We start from the raw sequence: 21,879 nt of genomic DNA, 5'->3' as shown, positions 1-21,879 counted from the left end.
TTAAAAATTCCTAAGCAATAGGAATATCAGAATTATTTTTTCCTAATTTCAGAACATATATTGCTTGTGCTGTGCCACATCACACTCGGATTTTAAATCCACAAAAGACAGTGGGCTAGAATCAGCTGGTCAGTCTCCTTACAACTTCAACCTTTAAGGTGATGGAATTACGCTGATGGAATATGCTTTAACAAAGTGCTCATCATTGCTGCAGTATAAAAGAGGGGGATAAATAATGCTTTTTTTTTTTCCTGGCAGTCTGAAGATAAGCAAGTTAATTTAAACTACTGAGTATAATGGTTCCTTCTGTATGTTCTCATGCACAAGGGCAATACGAGTTTTGCTGTACTGCTATGAAGAGCGTTCTACTTATTTAGAGGATAAAGGAAATACTTGGGGTCATTTGTTAATCCAGAAACTCTGCAAAAATTATTTTAGTTTCATAAAAGAAAGTACAGAGCTCAGTTCTGAGTCTTCTCATGCACAGAAATAATGATAAAAGCGGGCAGGGGCACACAGAGTAGAAGGCACTCTTGGCTAAGTCAATCTTGTTGGGCTGGTTTAACAGGGTTAAAAAACTTCCCTAGTGTAAATAGCTGGGAGCACTACAGCACATGTGGGCAGCATGATTTCAGAGATTAGCCTGCATCTTAGTGGACCCTCAGCCAACATACACCATCGTGCAATGCTTCTGCCACTGAATCCTACTCTCTTCCTCTGCGTCTGGTACCTATAGCTATGGTATAGCTGAGGGAGCAACCTACTTCCCTACAAGTACTGTGATACCACTGCTGTCTGCAGCGTGCTCCCCTCCAGCTCAGGCGCAGATAGGAAGAGAGAGCATCTTGAATTAATCTACACGTCAGAAAATCAGCACAAAATTTGTTCACCATCCAAATAAAAATATTAAGAACATTGTTACTATTTCAGATTTTGGAACACATGTAGCACGGTAACCTGTCTGCAGCAGTGACCACAAATTGACCCCTACAGAAGAGCAAGAACCAGACAAGCATATGTGATCTTTCCTGCAAGTCCTCTTCCAGCCTTCAGCCACTTTCAGTTTAGGGGACTCCATGACTCTGGTGTAGTTTGCCCAGTGGTGGACCTCTCTTTCAAGCAGTCGCCCAGACTTCCCTTGATTGCCTGCTAAAACTTCTGCAATTATCACACCCGTTGGCAAAGAGCTTCACAGATCTGGTATTGTAGCATGAAGAAATATCTACTTTTATTCTGAAAATGGCTTCTGCAGCTTTGTTTAACAGTTGCTACCTCTTGCATTGGAAGAAACAGTAAGCAGCCTACCTTCCTCTCCACACCACATCAAAGAGAACCCACAGTGATCTTTTTGCCTAAGCCTACTCAGCTAAAAGCTGAATATCACATATATGTTTTAGCTGCTCGTTTCCAAGGGATTAGGGAATTCTTGTTGCCCAAGTTCCCTGCACATCCTCACTGCAAAACTTCACCCCATACTCGCTGGCTGCCCATTGGACGTACTGAATGTAACAGTCATACAAAGCTTGGTGTAGGCCAGTGATCGCAAATATTTAATTGCGAGTACGTAAGCACTGAATTCCCACAACTGGTCTCATCTTGGTACTTCATGAGGTAGCAAAGATTTTGCTTTACTTGGTGTGCTAACCTTGGGCGATCAAATCTAAGATCACTTCACTTTTTAGATGCACTTACTAGATTTTATATATGCTACCTGACATCATGTCTCTCTTCCTTTACATCATTCTGCCAGATTTTCTTTTGGCTTGTTTTCTGTTTTCAGTTAGCCATAAGAGTCAGCCAGAAAGTGGACTTTTTAATGATATGAACATCAACAACACTGTGAACACTCAAATGTTTACTGTTATCTGCAAACGTCTGCATTTGATACTACTGCAACAAATAACCCAGCTGACTGAACTCTGAGCTTTTCCAGTGAATTCTTTTGAAAGCTGGCTTCCCAGGGAATAACTTCCAATACTTCGTGGTTTTGCTCTTTTAACTTCCCTCAGTAAGTGGTCTGTAATAGAAACTCTGCCTGATCATGCCAGTCTTGTTCAGGCAACACACTTTCAATTGTTTTTACATCCATTCATCAGAACAATTTAAAAACTGATCTTACAGCTAGCTAAAACACGGATGTAAACCTTATAGCTACCTACTCTTTCTTCTGTAGTAGAATGGGAGGACATTCTTAATGGTTTACAGCAGGGGCAGCTCATCATAACCACATCAGCTTTATTTCCTGCAGGTCTGTGTGTGCTGAGGCACCTCAAGAGTACATTGTGCCCTGCTCACTAGACAGCCTTTCCAGGCATCTGTTCTCCTGCTGAGTCAGGGCTACTCAGCTCTGCAAATTTAGCCCTGGCATCCTAAACAGGAGCAGCTGGAGCCAGGAATGAATAAGTGGAGAATGTGGGGACAAATGTATCAAATAATTCTTGTTAATTGGTAACCAGTTAAAGCTGATGTCTAGGCAAGCTCTGAGTATGTTGTAAAGTTGGAGCTGAAAGTGACGTTGAGGGCTCACCTCTCTGTAACTTTAAAGAGAAGATGTTGATGTTATTTCTCAGTTATTTACTTATTTATTTCTACTATGTTTTGAGGTGTTCCAAAGTACGTTTAAGATGAGAACAGAGGCCAAAAATAACTCCACGGCAGCACCCTTGACGGGGGTGACTTGCTCAGTGTCACTGCAACTGGCATGGTTGTTTTGAAAACTCTATGATGACAGGCACAGCAGAGGAAGATTTTACAGCTGGAAAAGGGCAATGAAGCAGTGCCCCTGCCTGCCAGTCATAGTCTTCCTCCCCAGTCTCAGATGATCACAATATTGCTCATTTCCTCAAGAGGCCTGCCTGAGAGGAAATTCTAAACGCTCCATGTAGCTCCACTGGATCTCTGCTGAGAAAGTCTTCTGGAGAAACATGCCCAGAGCATCCCTTATGTTCACTTGATATGTAGGCTTTGCATGTCCGTGGCCCTAGTACTGCGGCAGAGCTTGTCTCAAGTTAATAATTACGTTTAACATATTACACAAGCGTTCACTCCTGTTTTTTCACTCATGCCAATTTTTTGTCTTTGTGTTAGCCACTCCTTTCCTCATTTGATTTCACACACTGCAGGAGCATGGGTCCCATGGGCATCTGTGTTCCCTCCCCAGCCTCCCCTGCCCCACAGCAGTGACCCCACTCTTCCTGAGTTAGGACCTGTTAGGACCTTTCTTCTGGATTCAAATTACTAGGATCGAAAGTTCAGCGGGTTCAATCCTTGCTTGATCTGCTAACGTATTTATTTGTTCCAGTGACCTGCCAGGTCTTCAGCAGTCCGACAAAATGTGTCAGAGGATCCTTGGCTCTCTTCAAAGCTGGCTTGACTTCTGCAAGTACAAACCATGGGGCTGTTTTGGAGGGATAGCAGAGGTGGGATGGGGGGCTAGTGGAGGATCAGAAAACAATGTTTGGAGTCAGCAAGTCACCATTAAAGAATGCTGCCCACTTATGTAGAAGAACTGGGTGCCAGCCGCTTACCGACCCTGTTATTCAAGTTCTGCAGCCTGTAGCAAAGGGCTCCTAGAATTAGCTCTCTCAATCTGGTGGTGAGACACCTCTGATGTCTGAAACGGGTTTGCCTTGGGGTTGTTAAATACCTGCTCCATGTGACTGGACTAATTAAAAGTTTTTAGCCAAACAAATCCCAGTTTGTGGAGGTATAAAAGCTAAGAGGATTAGATGTTAGTTAAACTAGACATAACTGAGCAACAAAGTTGATGCTGTTAGTTCTTAAAAATGTTACCCTAGTGCATGCAGGTGAAAGGAGTGGATAACAAAATTAATCTATGAAACAAAAGTCTCAGATGACAATTAAATCAAGTATATTATGTATAAAAGTGTCTCCTTTGAATTCAATATTGCCATTTAACAGGAGAAGGCTTTGTTCTACATACAGGAGGCAAACCCAGCTTTAATTAAAATTGTTAGACCTCCAGTATTCTTCTAGTAAAGGAAAAGGAAGTATTTTCTGTTATGCTGTAGGTTTACTACTGTAGCTCTTTTGCTATACAGGTGGATACAAATAGTGCCAAAAGCTGACTAAGGACAATGTAACTCCAAACTTTCATTTAAAGGGTTGCTTTCTACTAAAGTGAGAAAGCAGCCAAGTTTTATTCCTATTGTACTGACCAGCTAGGAACTCAGTGGCCCACAGTGACTTTCCACTCTGTCTTTCCGGGGTGGAGGGGGGTCTCAATTATAAAGAATCAGCTTCTTCTGCATTTTCATGGGAATCAGAAGTCAACTATCTTCTTGCCCTGGTAAGGAATTTCTTGCAATAGCATCCCCCGTAAGGACAGATTAGGGAAAATGGAATTTAGATCCACAGTGTATTTGTGCTGAACAAATGTTTTCTCTCTACCAAAAATCCCACCAAAATCAAACCATTATAGTCTGCAGACTCCTCCTTCACCTCTGAAAACAAACTCTTGTCTTATGCCTGCTCAGAAATTCTTGACTTTATTCCTAGCAAGGCTGTTCAATTTGGTAGCAGCCAGCAGCATCTGCTGCTACCTGTCATTTTGCCTTGTTTCACTGCTTCTTCCTTGGCAGACATTCCATGGATCCCAGAGTTTTATCTTGATGGTTCCATTCTCCCCAACCACCCTCATTCTAGAACATATGTTAATGCTGGTAGCACTAATTATACTTTTATTTGAACATAAATACTTTGCCTGGGGACATAAGTAGACACCTGATTTTGGAGCCTCTGAAAGAAGACTGTTGTGTTGATCAGTGCCAATAAGGAAATTGGGGAGGTAAGAACTACCTCTACAGAAGTAAATTCAGTTAAATCACATCAGCAAGTGTTCCTGGGCTCTGGAAACCAATTGCACCCTTTAAATCCCAGAACAGCCCTTAACCCATGTAATTTAAATACGAGTTGCCCAAACCAGAGGGCAGACACAGCTCTCCCAGGCACCAGCTATGGGGTCAGGATGAGCTCTGGGTCTTTCTTAACACACAGTTTGTGTGCAGCCATTTGGTTTTGACAGGCAAGACAGCATCCTCCTCTGGAGGCAATCAGCCCTCGTGCCAGGGAGCAATTCTGGACATGTTTGATTTATTAGCAGGGATGTATCTAATGGGGAACAGAGACAGAAAACCAAACCCCCTCTTTAACATCCACAATAAAGAAATCTTTTACACCTGGAAATATTGAGGCAGATGATCAAATAATTAGCACCGCAACAAGTTTGTACTGCCTGCAGCTAGAAAAACTGCTCTCTATGGAAGCAGGAATGTGATTGAGCCTGCAAAAATGTGATAAGGGATCTATACCTAATATTTTTGGATGTTCCATATATGTCACAGGTTAAGTTTCCACAGGGCTGGAAGAGCATCAGGATTTAACTCCCATGCAAGAACTCCCTACTCAAACCAGCTGAGGATAGCTTGGCCATCAAGTGCCAGTGCCCCATCTTTACTCCTCCCAGGAAGATGAAAGTATCGAAAGAAAAAGAGCATAAACAACTTTTTTTCTTTCTTTTACAGAATGACCCTGGAAACAACAATAACAAAGGTTCTTTTTCCTTGCTTTTCTAAATAAAAAAAGTCTGGTTCGGTTTGATTTGTTTTTCCGGTAATGCTTCTTTAAAAATTCCTACAATAAAATTTCTTCCACTTTCCACATAAGGTGATTCAAATTGAAAAATGGAAACATTTTCCTTGGAATTTTTATTTTTACACAGATCAGATTGTTTTGCAAACTTGACCCAAACTTTATTTTTACAAGATCTTTACTTTCTGGTAAGTGTGCTGTTTACACCATTTCTTTCCCCAGTCGGAATCCTGATGAGCTTGTATATTGTAAGGAAAAAAGGTACATTTCTATGTTGATGTTTCATCACATGTGTGGGCTGATAACCAGCTGTAGATACAAAATAAAGTTAGTATATACAAGACTCGCTGATCTAGTAGAAGGATTAAATAATACATCTCCTGGCACTTTTACAGAAGGATGATTCAAGTGATCCATAGGCTCCTGCACTGCTGCACAAGACTGCAGCCTGATCACACATGTATGATGGCGTAAATAGATGAATAATAGCTACTGCATTTACAGTCCCACCCACATTTCATGTTATTATTTTAAATCACGTAACACCTACACACAACATTTGGCTAAGGCTGACAAGCACAGAGTACAAGAAAATCGATATATTGTTTTCTCTGTGTGTATACCTCAGGAGAAAATAATAGCTGAGGGTTCTTCCCCCTCCCTCCCTTTTTTTTTTATTCTTCTTTTAAGGAAATAAATCTGAGAAAATAGCAGGCAAGTAGTGCAAGCCATTAGTTGCCATGGGATTTCAAAAGGTAAGTCCTTGCACAAGTGCATGTGGGATTGTACTGGAGTGGGAGACAGCTAACCTCCTCTAAAATACTGCTGCCTGGCTTCCCAGTCAATCTGCAGCTGGCTTCAGCATGCATTGTGACCTTGCCTCTTTTGAGAACTGAAAAGAGTATTGCCCTTGACTTGAATGGAGGCGGGATCAAGCCCTACCCAGAAAGTTTCATACGCTACGTGTCATATGTGCATGTGAGCATTATGCAATGGGGTGAAAAATGAAAACCTGTCAGGCACAAAACTGGTGCACTCAAGGACATACTGTTATTTGTTTTGCAGCTTTGCCACTCTAACAGGGATTAACAATGTGCCATTGATAGCTGCCATGATAAAGTCAACAAAAATGCCTCATTTTTTAACTCTCAGAACATGATCGAAACTTTTGAGGTGAATGGCTTGCTTGGCCTCAAGGTTTTATTTTTAAAAAAGAATTAAACTGAGAAAGCATTTACTTTTTCCAGGATTCTCTCTCAACTTTTTCCTTCCTTTGTCTCCCAGCTAATACAGCACCAGATTGAATTCATCTTGCAATTCTTTATTATTTATTTTTTCAACCAAGTTGGTAGATATTGTAAGTTCTCAACCTTTGCTTTCTGGAAATTCTTTGGTGTATTACTGCATAGCAGAGTGGTGTGACAAGGATAAAGAGATTAGAAGTAATTTCATATAACTCCTTCTTCTGTCAAAATCTGCAGAGGGCTTTTACTTCTAACTCTAAGCATTGCTGAAATTCTTCATTAATTTTTTTTCAATATACGGGCAGGAAATTTCTAAGCAGTAAGACACAGAGTAACCAAAACAGAGGGAGAGAAGAAATATTAAATTGAAGTCTGAACAGAGAAAGTACAAAGTAAAAAAAGCTGCTCAAGTACAACAGTAATAATGCGTGTTATCTCCAAGGGGGTTGATGCCAATTTAGCTTTGAAAGCCAGAAAACCATGTGCTGATTTTCACCAGTTTCAAGTAATTAGGGATAACCAGAGCAGACGCAAGCTCTCCTTGTCACCATTAGACAGCCAAGGCAATTATAAGCTGCTGCTGGATGGTCACTGCTGCAAGCTGCCATGGCTCACACAAAATTCAGATTGTTTTTTTCCCTGTATGTTGTACCAACACACTGTACGTACAGTCTATACAGGCAAAATCTGGCCAGCAGATGAGGAGCTTTTCCTGGTACGGCAGTCAGGTACGATCCCTAATTTTGTCGGTGTGGGAAAGAAGGGGGAAGCATAGGGGGAAGAAGGAATTAAATACGATCTAGCCTACAAAGCTGGGCCAGCCAAAGCTTGCACTGCAGATGAAAAGAGGGCAGTTTGCATTCTCTATGATTGTCCCATTAATTGAATAGAAGAATGGACAGACATGAAACGATAATGACAGTCTCCACTTTTTGAAAAGTTACTATCATGTGCTGTAAAACTATCATCATACATTGAAAGCCCTCCTCAAAGCTGGTGACCTTGGAGAAGAACAGAGAAAGAGCCGCTGAGCATGGACATGAATGCATGAAAGGAAGCATAAAGCTACCACACCTGATTAGGAGAGGAGTTTAGACACTGTGCCTTCTAGTAAAGGGGTGCAATGTCTTCCTCTGCAGGTTTTTTGGTCCTTTTCTCTATTTGTGAATCACTCACCCACTAGTTTTCATGAGTATGTTCCCAGTATGAGCTTGCTCAATGAAGGCTGCAACATGATCTGCCACATTTCAGCCCACTTGGGACACAAGATTTCACCCTCATCTTCAGTCGTTTGCTACGTGTGAGGGAGGTTGCTCTATGTGCTTTATTTCAGACTCTGGATTTCAACCTGGTTGAGCAGGGGCTCCTTTTCCTTCCAGCATTTGGAATACACATTGCAATGGGCAGTCTTGGATCATCAAGTCCAACCATTCCTGTTTGCCACTAAACCGTGTCCCTGAGCACCTCATCTACCCATCTTTTAAATACTTCCAGGGATGGTGTTCCAGTGCCCAATGACCTGTGAAAAATTGTTTCCTGATATCCATTCTGAACCTTCCCTGGCGTAACTTGAGGCCATTCCCTGTCGTCCTGTCCCCTGTCACTTGGGAGAAGAGGCCAGCTCCCTCCTCTCTACAACCTCCTTTCAGGTAGTTGTAGAGAGCAATGAGGTCTCCCCTCAGCCTCCTCTTCTCCAGGCTAAACAACCCCAGCTCTCTCAACTGTTCCTTATAAGGCCTGTTCTCCAGCCCCTTCCCCAGCTTTGTTGCTCTTCTCTGGACTCGCTCCAGAGCCTCAACATCCTTCTTGTGGTGAGGGGCCCAGAACTGAACACAGGATTCGAGGAGCGGTCTCACCAGTGCCAAGTACAGAGGGAGAATAACCTCCCTGGACCTGCTGGTCACGCCATTTCTGATACAAGCCAAGATGCCATTGGCCTTCTTGGCCACCTGGGCACACTGCTGGCTCATGTTCAGTCGGCTGTCAACCAACACCCCCAGGTCCCTCTCCTCCAGGCAGCTTTCTAGACAGACTTCTCCTAGTCTGTAGCACTGCATAGGGTTGTTGTGCCCCAAGTGCAGGACCCGGCATTTGGCCTCGTTAAACCTCATGCCACTAGTCTCAGCCCAGGGGTCCAACCTGTTCAGATCCCTTTGCAGAACCTCCCTACCCTCCCACAGATAGACAGTGTCTCCCAGCTTATTGTCATCTGCACACTTGCTAAGGGTGCACTCAATGCCTTCATCCAGGAGAAGTGTGAGAAGTTCCCTGGATCACCCAGTATTTGGAAGTTGGGTGCTACAAATTGGATCCCACACTGCCTTAGACCCACACAGGAGATGGCAGTCTCCTCCACTCGCCCTGCAGTGCAGGGGTTGTACTAACTCCAGCAGAGAAGCTGTGTTCAGGCTGTCCCCGCCACCCTTCCAGAGATGCTGGAGTGACGTGGCACCTGATGCACTGCCAGAAAGGGGAACTCATAGCTAAGGCAGATAAACAGGCTCTTGATTACTGCTTTCTGTCCTTGCCCTGCACATGGATCATGTGTATCATTGACCAAGTCATTTAAACCAAGCTTTGTACAGATGATCACCAAGTTCATGTTCCTTATTTTGGGGTGGGAACATTTTCTGGTCTGCAATTTGCTTGCAGAAGCAAAGATCGCTTAAAGCTGCAAGTAAACTTGCTGGAAAATGCACTTTGAAGATGTGGATCTTAAGCAAAACTAAGTTTTTTTGAAAATAAGAGTCATAAGGCAAGAAATACGACTGACTCATACTGCTAGCTGAAGTGCAAAAAAACCCCAAACATTTTGCCCCACAGCAAACATTTAAATTCTGGAGTCTCTACCCCATTTTTATTCTTCAATTTAGTAATGTTTTTAAATTAAATGCCATCTTAAAACAAAAAAAAAATTGTGGTTGCATTATTTGGAAATTGTGGAAATAATACATGAACTTATTGGAATATTTTTATTTCTGTTTGTCCAAAAAAACCTGCTAAGCTTGACATATATTTATGGTTAAAGCTTCTTCATGCTAAAGCACATTTTTCCACAAAGATAACTTTTAACTAATGAAGTTTACCTGTGCCTGGCCCTTACACACTAAATCGTACACTCAAAACTATGGTAAACTTAATTTACATTGTGAATACCTATTTTTCAGTAAATACATATCAAATTGCTGTTGTGCAGATTATCTCATTAATGCTTGTGAAGTATTTAAATGCTATAGATGAACACCATTAAAAAGGCAAAGAGCAGCAAATCTCTCTTCAGAATAAAGCAGTGCAAGAGCATGAGCCGTTCACATTCTGAACAGCAGGAGAAAAAAAAAATACCTAAAGTAAATTGCTCAGTGACCATCTTTTCATACCTGATATTGCACCACAACAGAAGCATCCTACAAAAAAAATCAACAGTACTGAATGTATCAAAACCCAGGATCATACTATAATAATATATGCCAGAAGGCAAATCAGTATTGTGCAGACTACAGATCTAGCATTATCTACATTACACACTCCATATTTTTTCTGAGTCTGTGCATTGTTTCCCAAGCTTTTATGGTTCGTTTTTCTTTTTTTGGTGTGAACTGAAACCCAACCCCGAATTCCATCACGTGGCATCCTACTGACGTGTGTGTCACCCAGAGAGGTAGCAGATGAGGTTTACCACCCAGACTTCTGCTCCACAAAGCAAGTGAGTAAATCACAGAGGCAAGGCAGCAGTCCAGACTGGCCTTTGCTGGCAGCAGTAACAGGAGAGTGAAGAGGCAGGAGTGGGGTGCTCTTTCCAGATTCCCAAGGGAATGATAGTGCCAGGCAAAGCCCTGGATTCACATCCCCAAGCACTCCAGCTCTGGGTCCATCCAGGCTCCTTGGATGACCTGCTCCAGCTCCCCCTTCCTCCCCTGTCTGATACCAGTGCCCTGGGATCACACCTTCAGCCCTTTTCCCCCTAGTTGTTAGCTCTCTCCTGAGGTCCTTCTGCCTGGCTGGCACCATTTGCTGCCCTCCATGCTGATCCAGCTCCCAAATGTGCTGTCTCCCCACCCAGACACCAATTCTCAGTCTCTTCCATTCGAGTTATCCCCTCATATCCTTCTTTCCATTAGCTTTCTGACACCCCATCATCTTTTCCAGGTAGACAGTTGTCTTCCTTCTCCTACTCCCTTGTCCTTCTCTCTCTTTTCTTATCTTACTCTTCGAACCAAACTGCTCTTCTCAGCCCCAAGCCCCATTGCCTGTTTCTTTGCTCCCTTTACCTTTGGGTGCCCTATACACTGCTTTGAATCCAGGGACAGAGAGCCTAGCAGCCTCACACCAAACCTACAGCTAAAGTCTTGCTCACACTGAAGCATACTGGGTGTGAATAGTTGTTTCTGGGTGTGGATTTTAAAAGCTGAATTTTCCACTAGATGGAAACTGATTTTTCAAAAGCTTATATCTCGCGTAAACCTGAGTACCTTTTCTCTGTTAAATGTCAAGTCACTGCCCAAGGAAGAGGGCTGCAAAAATTTGAAAAGAACACATTCTTTAACTTTGAGAAACTTTCATATTTTCAGAAACGGTTGAATGGTTTTAGGTTAAGCAACTCTTGGGCTTCTATCCAGCCAAATGCAGAACAATTCACGTGCCTCGGGCAGACGTTTTGCCATGCAATCTTTCAAGCCACGGATTTAAAGCTTTGCAAAATTAGGAGCAAGTGAAAATAACCTCCTACTAGAAAATGCAGGGCAGATCTGCTGTCTTCTTTCTTTTACATCTGCTCATACAATGGGAACAAAATCTGATACACCTAGAGTTGTTACACTCCCAGATCTCTGTAAGTTATATTGCCTGCACAGCTTTTTTACGGAGTGGGCTACAACAGTTATTTCTATTTATTAACACCAAAGCTACAGGCCCTTTAGCAGTATATTTCAAAATGCTATTCCAAAAGCAGTGATCTGAAGTAGAAATCTGGGACTTGCCACAGTCGGCACCCTAGGGACTCCCAGATGTTCCCTGGCCCTGGGGTTTCACAGCAAGTGCTGCTCATCCTCTCTGGCAGCAGGACTTTGCTCTCGCTTCACGAGGCACAGCTGGAGCATGAAACACAACCTGCTGGGCAGCTCCCTACCCTTCCTCAATGGTTTGCGCCATTAGTGATTACAAAGACCTACATTGCAGCAGTAGCAGCACTTCCCAAAGGCCTCCTCACCCCAAGGCTGTGGGGCTGCTGAGGACAGTGTAGGAGGGGGAGCTGACTCAGAGAGCCCAGGGGCTGCCAGAGGTTTGGGTTAGGTGCCCAACTGATTGGCACCTTCCCTCCTCCCTAGGGCTCTCACAGCACAACTGCCCATGCACATCTGCCCAATCCTATCGAAATGGAGTTATAAACCAAACACACAGAAAACCCCCAGCGATTTGCCATAGCTCCCCAAAGATCAGCCACAGCAGATCCTGCTGCAGGATCTCACAACCTGATGGGCTGTCCAGCTGTACCACCGGAAACCAGTAACCGCAGAATGGGTATGCACAGCAGAAACAATCCACTTGACCATTATGTCATTAATGACATAGTGTTATGTCATTAACATATCTATGCCATTTTCTGTGGAAAGGCAGGGACATGAACCCAAGTTCCCTAAGCTTTATATTGGTGTCTTTCCTGCAAAACCAGTCATTTGTATACTTTTTGCTTCTTGCCTGGCTTGTTCTACACCCTGTTGAACATATACATACAATAGCATGAGTGAACTCAGAAGAAACTTTTATTTAATAGAAATTGACATTTGCAAGAGCTTTAAGAATGCAATGATTTTGGCATCTGTTACTTTCCAGGTAAGGATTAACAAACTGATGAGTGAACAACCAACTGATGTTCTTTGTTTAAAACAGGTTGCATTTCAAAATGGAGGCAGCCTTCAGATTTTTTTTCCAAAAAGAGTTTGCTTTGATTTGGAAATAGGGAAGTACAGCAAGGATTGCAACATGAAACAGATAAGATTAGACAAACAGGAAACATGATCTAAATGTTTTGGATCTATAGAAGGAGCAATAAAATGCTGTTCATCTCACCTTGTGTTATAGTGCTTACTTCAGGAGAGACAGATGTGGTGCCCCCTGACAGAGGTAAAGCAGTAGCTAAGCTCTTCCTGCATTTTGGCATCATGGCTGGAACCCAGACTTGAATGATGTCCAGTTCATCTGTATCCAGCTATGCAGTGCTCTGAACAAGCTTGTGTGTGCCCCAGTGCTTCACAGACCCCTTGCTCAGCCACTCCTCACTTTGCATCCTTGCAGACATGCATCCTGCTTCAGGATCCCCAGTCACGAATCCAAACTCACTGATGGACACAGGCAGAGAAAGTGGAGAGCATGGAGGCCTCAGAAAGTGGCACTCATGCAAGAAAGCAAAGGCAGACATCACAGGATGGGGAAGTGCTGCATGCTAACTGCCGCACTGCACTGTATGGATGGAGTTCAGCCACTGAGAAGTTTCGATACTGTGGCCTTGGATGAGTTTTGCTTTTAATTCAGAACTCAGAAAACTGCAAAACTACTAACAAGCTTATCTAATCCTCTTTGCACTGGCCTTAGGTCTGGAAAGGGTTTGTCCAACCTGTTTTTGGGTTCCTAGGGCACAAGGACATGCACTGGGACAGATAGCCTTGTATCCACACTGTGGTAGCAAGATTATTGCTCCCAAGCTACAGCAGGATCCCTGCTGATTACTCGAGTACAAGAAAAAAAAGGAACATATGGTTACCTACATATTTAAAACATTAATGTCTGTCCAAAGTTACTATATAGCCCAGTTTACAACTTCCCTGTGCAGTTTGTGCCTTGGATACCCACAGCATTCAGGGAGAGCCATGGTCTTTAACTGATTTTCACTGTTACCAATATGAATCTTTATTGCAAATCTAACCTTCGAGGCTTACAGATACAGAACATTTTTCATAATACTAAGTTTATTAAACTGCCCTTAGAAAGGTTATTTAATGTAAGCTATTTTGCTTTCATTTTCTCCAGAAGTGCTGTATTTTTTATGAAACTTATTTGTTTAGAAAAGATTTATTGTGTCTGTTGGAAAATATAAAGAGACACGCTTTGTGCTAGAAGCAGGTCCATCCCTATTATCTCTTATGTTCTTTAGCAGACTACCTCCTATGACACTTCTCAGGAGTGCATTCCTAGTATTTCACAAAACAAGAGAAAAAAAATGTATTTCCTATCTATTGGTGGGGAAAATATGGCATAGTGAGGGAAAATGATCCCATCATGATCACTCCTCTAAACAAGAGACAAAGCTGGTAACTAAACACTGGTAGCTGAAGGACAGTGCTTTGGGAATTAAAAACCCAGCACTGATAGTGGTGTCTGTTGGCATTTGCTGTGCATATACAGAGAAGCATATACCTCTGTGTAGAAACAGCAAGGCATTCCCCAAACTGCTGCAAAGTTAAACTTACCAAAGCCTTGTTCTCTTCACCTATAGAAATTACTGGAGTACGTTTACTGACTTCATTGAGATCAGTGTCCACTGATACCAGTGTAAGAACACCACCATTTGCACAAGGAGAGCCATAGTGTATAAATATCTAAAATAAAAAATGTAAATATATATTTATATACGTATCTATGAATATAAAAATAAAAACTCACATAAATAAATATTCAAAAAAAAAAAAAAGCTCTGTGATTTACAGATTGAAACGCCAGGATCTGGCTCACATTTCAACCTATTCAGTAAAGCCACAAGTTATGACTGGTCAAACAGGCTCAGTGCTCAGCTGTGTTATTTTACCAATGGGATGGACACCACAACAGTGTCAACAGCTTGCTCACAGCAACCCCACAGCCCAGGGTCGAGCAGGATCACAGGTAATACACCTCTCAAATCCCTGTAGTGTTTCAGTGGGGCCTCTCTTCCCACTAGCACACCACAAAAAACCCATCTTTGGGAGATTACAAGAATCGAAAGGCCACAGTTAAAACTCCAGACAATGCTGTTGATAGAGGGGGGGAAAGCCCTGGAACTGCTCTGTGAGCAAAACAGCTGCTTGCCCTGGGCTTTTCTCATTCTGGTGTGAAAGCCAACAGCCAAGGCCACCAGCGTCTCCAGTTCAACAATACTTAACTACACTTACTCAGGGCTTCTGGCAGGTTATTCCACATCCCCTAGAGCTGTAGGTTTTATGCAGTGCCCCATATATCAACCAGACAGTAAGCTGATAAAGTTTCCTAAGGCAGGTGGCCATGGGAATGGCCAGGAATTTGCACAGGAATTTCAACAGGAATTTTCTTAGACTCTGTAAGGTCAGCAGACAGTAAAACCTGAAATTGTTTGTCAGTCTGTCTCAATGATTACGAGGAATGTAACCCTGCAGAGGAATACCTGCAGAAAAACAGAATTTTCAAAAGAAATGAAAACAGAACGTGGGAAGACATGGTCTTTGATCTTCTCAGAACCTCAAATAAGGACCTGCAAACATCCGTGGTAAAACACAGGTCAGACAAAAGACCTTCCAGTACCAGGAAGGACTCCGGGGTCTACAAGTTGGCATATTACAAGGCAGTGAGGATCAGAGCAGCTACAGAGGTGTTCAGGAGCTGCTGCCTGTCTCAGGCCACCTTCCCACTGATCACACGTCCCAGGAGGCAGAGAATCCTCAGGGCATACCAGACACCCCTCACCACCCCTGTGGGGCTGGGAAGATCTGTTCTGCACACATACAGTTTGACCTGTGTGACTCACACAGGTAAAATGAGACTTGGGACTTCAGTATGCGGAAGAAGGATGAAGACATCTTTTGTTTATTATTGTATAGTACAACTAGCTTCTATGAAAATATTTTTTTTTTAACTTCCTTGCAAGACAAAGGTGGCCTGTTTGGGCCATGCCCAGGCTGAAGCTTGCTCCTAGACTCTGGGGTTGTAAAGCACTGTTGAGTACATCTGCAGCATTCCTAGGTCTGGGTGCTCAGGGTGAGCAGCATCTCCTTGCCCAATTTACTTCATAAATGCTGAGTAAGACACTACACACAGCAGCAACAGCAGACAGGTTCCGATCTCACTGATCCAACCTGAGGTGCCTGCACCTACCCATCCATTGAACGTGTACACTCAGCAAGCCAGACAATGTAATCAGTCTTCATGAGTCCAAGGAGTCAAGGACAGAGTCAGTCTTCAAGAGCCACAGAATGCACTGCAGTCCCAAAAGTTTTAATAAACCCATTCCTGAAACCTATCTCTACTTGCAACTCTACCTGTGACAATGCTCTTGCAAACTTTGGGCACCTTATTAGTGTTATCTTTACTGCGAATAGTAGTGACAGTGAAACACTCCCTGTGAGGAGTAGCACTCACATTAGGACGTGGGTTCCAGTGCTCCAGTGCATGAATTCTGGTGAAATTCCAGCATCCACAGCCAACAGAAATTTTACTGCTGAAAGCATGCACATGACATGGACATGGCCTAAAGTCATGTTATTAAAGTGAATATTTTAGTAAGGTTAGCTGAATGTGCTCTTTTGCTGCAAAAACTTCTTTAGGACATTTCCCTCTGTGCATATGTTGGAGTTTGACTCTATTTCTCTCCTTGGTTTTGGTCTCTTTTTTTCCCACCTCTGTCCCTTCCTCCCCCCCCAGCTCTGAATGCTCCCACAGTTGTACCTTGTGTGCTGCCTGCCAAGTCCTTGCAAGACTTTCAGACCCTAAGGAATCATCTCAAATTTTCCCTAACTGGGATGAGAATATACTCAGCAAGTTGACCTTCCCCGCCGTTCCACTCTCTTCTTCCTCTTTACAAGGGTCCCTCACTTCTCATCCACTTCATTCTGTGCCCTGCAGACAGCTCCGTTTCAGCAAAGTCCAACACCTTTCTCCTCCAGTTTTGATACTCAGTTTCCCTCTTCTCACTGTTGCTGATTTATACTGATAACCCATATCACCCCCCCATCATGCTGTGTCCATCTCACCTATTCCCTTCCTCTGCTGTCCTGGTCCTTTTCTTTTACTCATAAAACAGGACATCACTTATTTGGCATGCCTGCTCAGACTTCAGGCTCTCTGCTGCTGAATTTCCCGTACACTAACCTTCAAGTGGTCCCATTCAGCACCATCCATTAGCCTCCCCCATTATGTCCTACCATTCAGCCTGTCTGTGATTTCCACTCCATCAACCCTGATGACTTCTTTTTTGCTTTTAACCCTCTTCTTTCTGCCAAGTTCAATTGCAAATTCTCCCTATGCTTCAATTTCTTTCAATTGGCTTTCCCATCAATATCGAGGCCAGCTGATGCCCCACACCCACTTTTTCTGCAGTCTTCTGAAAGACTGTCTGCTGAAAGCCCAGCCATTGCTTCCAGCTCAATGAAACAAAGTCCCCAATACCTCGACACTCAAAAGATGCAAAAAATCTCTTTTCTCTCCTTTCCTCAGTGACAATTACTGCTCTGTTTGCAGGCAGGGCAGAGTTTTCATTTGGGCAGCCTTGTTCCCGAGGTACAGCAAAGATTCACTGATGCCTTCTGCTTACGTGTCCAAAATATTGCTTATTCTATCTGCCCTGACAGCTAAAACACTTCTCCAAGGTCTCACCCTCACATTATCTCAGTAATGGCGACATCCTTTTCTCTGCTTTCATAATTGCAGTCTCAATACACTGTTTCATCTTCCAATTAATATTACAAGGGTCATTTTTCACAGCCTGATGCTTCAAGTGTGCCACTCATTTTTGTGCTTCTGTTGATTAGCTCTCCATTCCCTAACAAACAAAGTATGGGGCATCCTTACACACAGCGCTTGTACAGACAGGCAGAGCGGAACAACTAATGTGTGTCTTTTGCAGCTTTTGAACACATTTATACTTCTCATCAAGTACTTTTTCTGTTTTCTCTTGTAATTCCTCCCTGGGATTGCCTCCCTGGTCACAACTGCAGAGAAACTGTGCTCATTCCTTCTGAATTCCTTCTAAAATCTCTCCCTTCCTGCTGAAATAGTGCAACAGCAGCCAGGCTGTTGGTGTGCTGAGCCTGTTCTGTACCCAGCTGACCCGTCTCACCGTTTCCTTGTGCTCCACCCTGCTAACACATCTCTTGTCTCTTGCCAGGTATTTCATGCATAAACCCCACACAGTGGTGACAATCCTTGCACTCCGCCTGCAGAGCAGGTACACACGCAGCAGCAACACCCAGGTCAGGAATCCCAGGTCTATGACAGTGCAAAAATTAATGGCATCTTCAATGTTAACGAGAGCTCAACTTGCTGAAGCCGAACCTACACCTTGGCTTGTGGTGGAGCTTACTAAATTGATCTGATAAAAGACAGAAATGCAGAGGCATATTGCAGTTTATTTCAAAGGTAGAACTCAAGTACATCCATTGGGTATTCAAAAGGCCAAAACACAAATGCAAACCCTGAGCTACACCATTAAGAGTGGTCTTCTCCAGAGTAAATCTCCCTATGGCCTTCACATTGGCAAATAGGACAGAGAGCAGTTTGGTTGTTAATGGTTGGTTAAGCCATGCCCACTTGGGAAAGAGATGACGGCTACTGTTGTCTCATGATTCTTGGTTGAGGATTCTCATGTATTTGTAGTTTCTTTCCACCTCATGCCAAACAAACCCATCTGCACTAATTTAGTCTCACTTTTTGACCCAGCTAGGTAAAAGATAACATCCAGACTCAAAGTATATTTTGTAAAACACGCTCAAAAAACTATCAAAAATCTTTCTCTTATTTTCAAACGAAATCTTGCTTGAGATCATGGCAAGTGAAAGACTGGAAAGGACAAAAATGCCCTCAAATACCTGGTAGTAAGCTTTGCAGTTACTAATAAGTTGGTTTGCTCTGTTGAGTTTACTGTGTCACCAAAACCCTGCCAACCATAGCCATACAAAGCCTGCATTGTCTCAGCAAGGCTACTGAGATGTTCCCAATCTTGGCAAGAGCTAGGTGTACCAAGAAGCATTTTATTGAAAAAAATTTACAACAGAAGAAAGAAATATTTTAGGCCTCTTACTAGAAAGATGAGGGTCGGGGTCCTTCCTTCTGCCAAAGCAGCACACAAAAATATCCTGTTCACAGGACCCACTTTAAAACCTCAAAAACTGCACCTAAAAATCTCCATATGAAACAAATTTCAAAGTGACTCAACTACAATATAAGAAAGGGTTTGTGGGCTTAGGTCATTGATAATTTGGAGATCTTGACTTCCTGACAAAAAAGGCAACTACATACACCCATACACATGGAGATAGTCTCCCTTCATAGTTAGTCTGTCAGGTCTGCTTCCTTGCTACAAAGTAAACACAATCTTTACCTTTGTCCAGGTCACTGATTTCTTATTTTCAACTGGAACTGTATCTGGCAACATTATTTTCACAAAGCGCACGTATTTTCCCCTATTAAATTTCTCAATAAATTGGAGTGATGTCGTTTGGGAAAATCAAGCACAGACAATCAGAGCCAGCGGTTCGAATGAAAAAGCCAAGATTATATTATTGCTTCACCTGTAAGTGTAGTATAATATCTGCTGCAGCTTGTCACTCTAACAGTGCAAAGAGCTCCTATGGTAAACCAACAGATGCTTGCATACTCACTCCAGAGTAACCCGTGGATCTTCTCCTCTCGCTGCAGGACATTAATAAATATTGAATATATCATTGCCAATCCAATGAAGAGAACTTCAGTATACACTTAAAACCATAAAAATCAATTTCACTGGTTATCAAAACCAATCCATGATGGCAGAAGTAAGAATTGCTGCCTGTGTTGCTGGGATTAAGTATTTTTTATCAGTTACTAAAGAATCATCAAGCAGTTTTTATTTTCACAGGAGTAAATAGCTAACAGTGGAAAAAAAAAAATCCTAAAAAGCAAAAGCAAACCCTCTCTGCCTTCTGTCAGTCACCTCCACGGCTTTTGCTGAAGAGGGTGTAGCATTTCGTAGTGTGTTTAGTGGTGGAGTGAGGGGATCCAGCGGCATGGAGGAAGCCAAGACCCCAAAACCTGGGCAGCCTCAAAAGGAGATCCCGGTGCCAGGGAGAGCCCTGCCGGAGCCAGCTGGGTGCAGACCACATGAGGTCAAGGATTCAGACCAAACTGCCATTGAAACAGTATTCCCTGAAGGCTCTGCTATCTCCTCTGCTTATATTAAATGCTTTTCATTGAATCATAGAATCATAAAATAACCAGGTTGGAAGAGACCCACCGGATCATCGAGTCCATCCATTCCTATCAAACACTAAACCATGCCCCTTAGCACCTCGTCCACCCATCCCTTAAACACCTCCAGGGAAGGTGACTCAAACACCTCCCTGGGCAGCCTGTTCCAGTGCCCAATGACCCTTTCTGTGAAAAGTTTTTTCCTAATGTGCAGCCTGAACCTCCCCTGGTGGAGCTTGAGGCCATTCCCTCTTGTCCTGTCCCCTCTTGTCTTGTCCTGTTTTATAACAAGCTTCAACGTTTTCTCAATCTGGTGTATCGAAGGCAGCACGTTCCTTTATTTTCTAGGACTTAAAAGAAGAGACTTCTCATCGGGGGCCGGTGCAGGGATGCACAGAAATTATTAGCAACCGTATTCACATGCCAGCCAACTCTAAACATTCCCCTAACACCACCCAGGGCCTGGAGCCGGCGTTCCAAAAGCGGTTGATACCTGAAACAGGGGAGGGAGCTGAGGTGGGAGCACCTGCCCTCCGCTCCCGGCGGGATGTACGGCTTTAAAACAAGCTGGGAGAAGAACCTCCGCGGGAATGCGAAAGAGAAATGTTTGTCTCCTCATTTATCTCCCAGACAGCGGCTCGTTCGCCGTTCAGCGCCCGTGCCCCGAGCCGGCCGGGCAGCGGCGGCGCTGCGGTCCCGGCCTTATCTCCGCTCCCCCTCCGAGGGCGCGCGTTGCCCTCCGGCTTTCCAGCTGCACCCCAGGCTCTGCTGGACGGCGTGGGGGACCCCCGGCCCCCCGAAGGGCTGGTGGCCCCGGTGGCCCCGGGCGAGCGGCCCACTGGCCACCCCGCCGCTCCCCGTTGCGAAAGACGCCGAGTCCCCCGCTCGCATCACGTGAACCCGGCGCGGCTGGGAAAGAATCATCGCAGGCTTCTCCAAAGAATCGTTTGCAAAGTGTAGCGGACGCAGAAAGGCACCGATGCCTCCGGCAGCTCGTTTCAGCCCTGTCTCACCCTCCTGCCCCCTCGCCAGCCCGGCGGAGCTGATAAAATTGGGGTGGGATTGTGTGAGATGGTATGTCCCAGCCCCACCTTCAACTACCCTAACACCTCGGCTTTAGCTCGAAGTTTTACTTCCAATTCCTGAGAAATAAGCTGTGTAGCTCCCATCTCAAAAAAAATAAGAAAAAAAAATTAGCTGTTTCTTTTAACATGAGTAAGGAGTTGCTGGTATTTCTCATCTAATCACACACATACCTCAGAGTGCAGGAGATACTTGACCTCCTGATCGTTACACCCATTTTAAACGGCCATCAGAAACTTTTCCCAGATAAGATCCCATTCTTATGCTAATGTCTGTAACAAACTGGCAGACAGCAGCCTATCTCAGAGCCCTCTTGTCACCTCCCTGTCACTTGTACTACCGCTCCCTGTTCTGCACAAACTACAGGATTTTCAACGTCGAAAAAGAACAAACAGCCATCCAAAGACGGTATTCCTCCCAAAATTTACTCCGAAGACATTAGACATGCCACGCTGTGTTTTTATTTCGATGTGGAGAAACATTCATCTTTTAACATAAAACTCTCAGACCTGCAGATCACATCTCGCTCTGTCCTTATTCAACGCTTGCTTCTGCTTCTCACCTGTCACCTTTCTCAGAAACACCAGAAATCCTTCACTTGGGAAGAGCCACCAAAACTTCATTGACAATCTCTGCGCTCCACTCCATTTGCCTTTCCCTCCTCAAAATATTTTTAAATGTGTTCTCTGAGCGAGCTTCTGTCCATTACCGACCCCATCACAGGAGAGCAAACCCTCAGGTAAGGACAGAGGAAGAGCAGAGCAAACCGGGGAGCGACAGC

At 43.8% G+C, this 21,879-nt stretch overlaps 2 protein-coding genes across 3 annotated transcripts in view; one reads left to right on the top strand and one right to left on the bottom strand.

Moving 5' to 3' along the window:
- N4BP2 (NEDD4 binding protein 2) overlaps positions 1-21,879 on the top strand; it is a 310,347-nt gene that overhangs the window by 183,273 nt on the left and 105,195 nt on the right. The gene's annotated exons all lie outside the window — the stretch shown is intronic.
- Positions 1-21,879, bottom strand: part of RBM47 (RNA binding motif protein 47) — a 74,660-nt gene that overhangs the window by 52,618 nt on the left and 163 nt on the right. The gene's annotated exons all lie outside the window — the stretch shown is intronic.

This window comes from Phaenicophaeus curvirostris, chromosome 4 (assembly GCF_032191515.1).
Source record: "Phaenicophaeus curvirostris isolate KB17595 chromosome 4, BPBGC_Pcur_1.0, whole genome shotgun sequence".
Lineage (NCBI taxonomy): Eukaryota > Metazoa > Chordata > Aves > Cuculiformes > Cuculidae > Phaenicophaeus > Phaenicophaeus curvirostris.
This window is presented reverse-complemented; position numbering and strand designations above follow the sequence as displayed.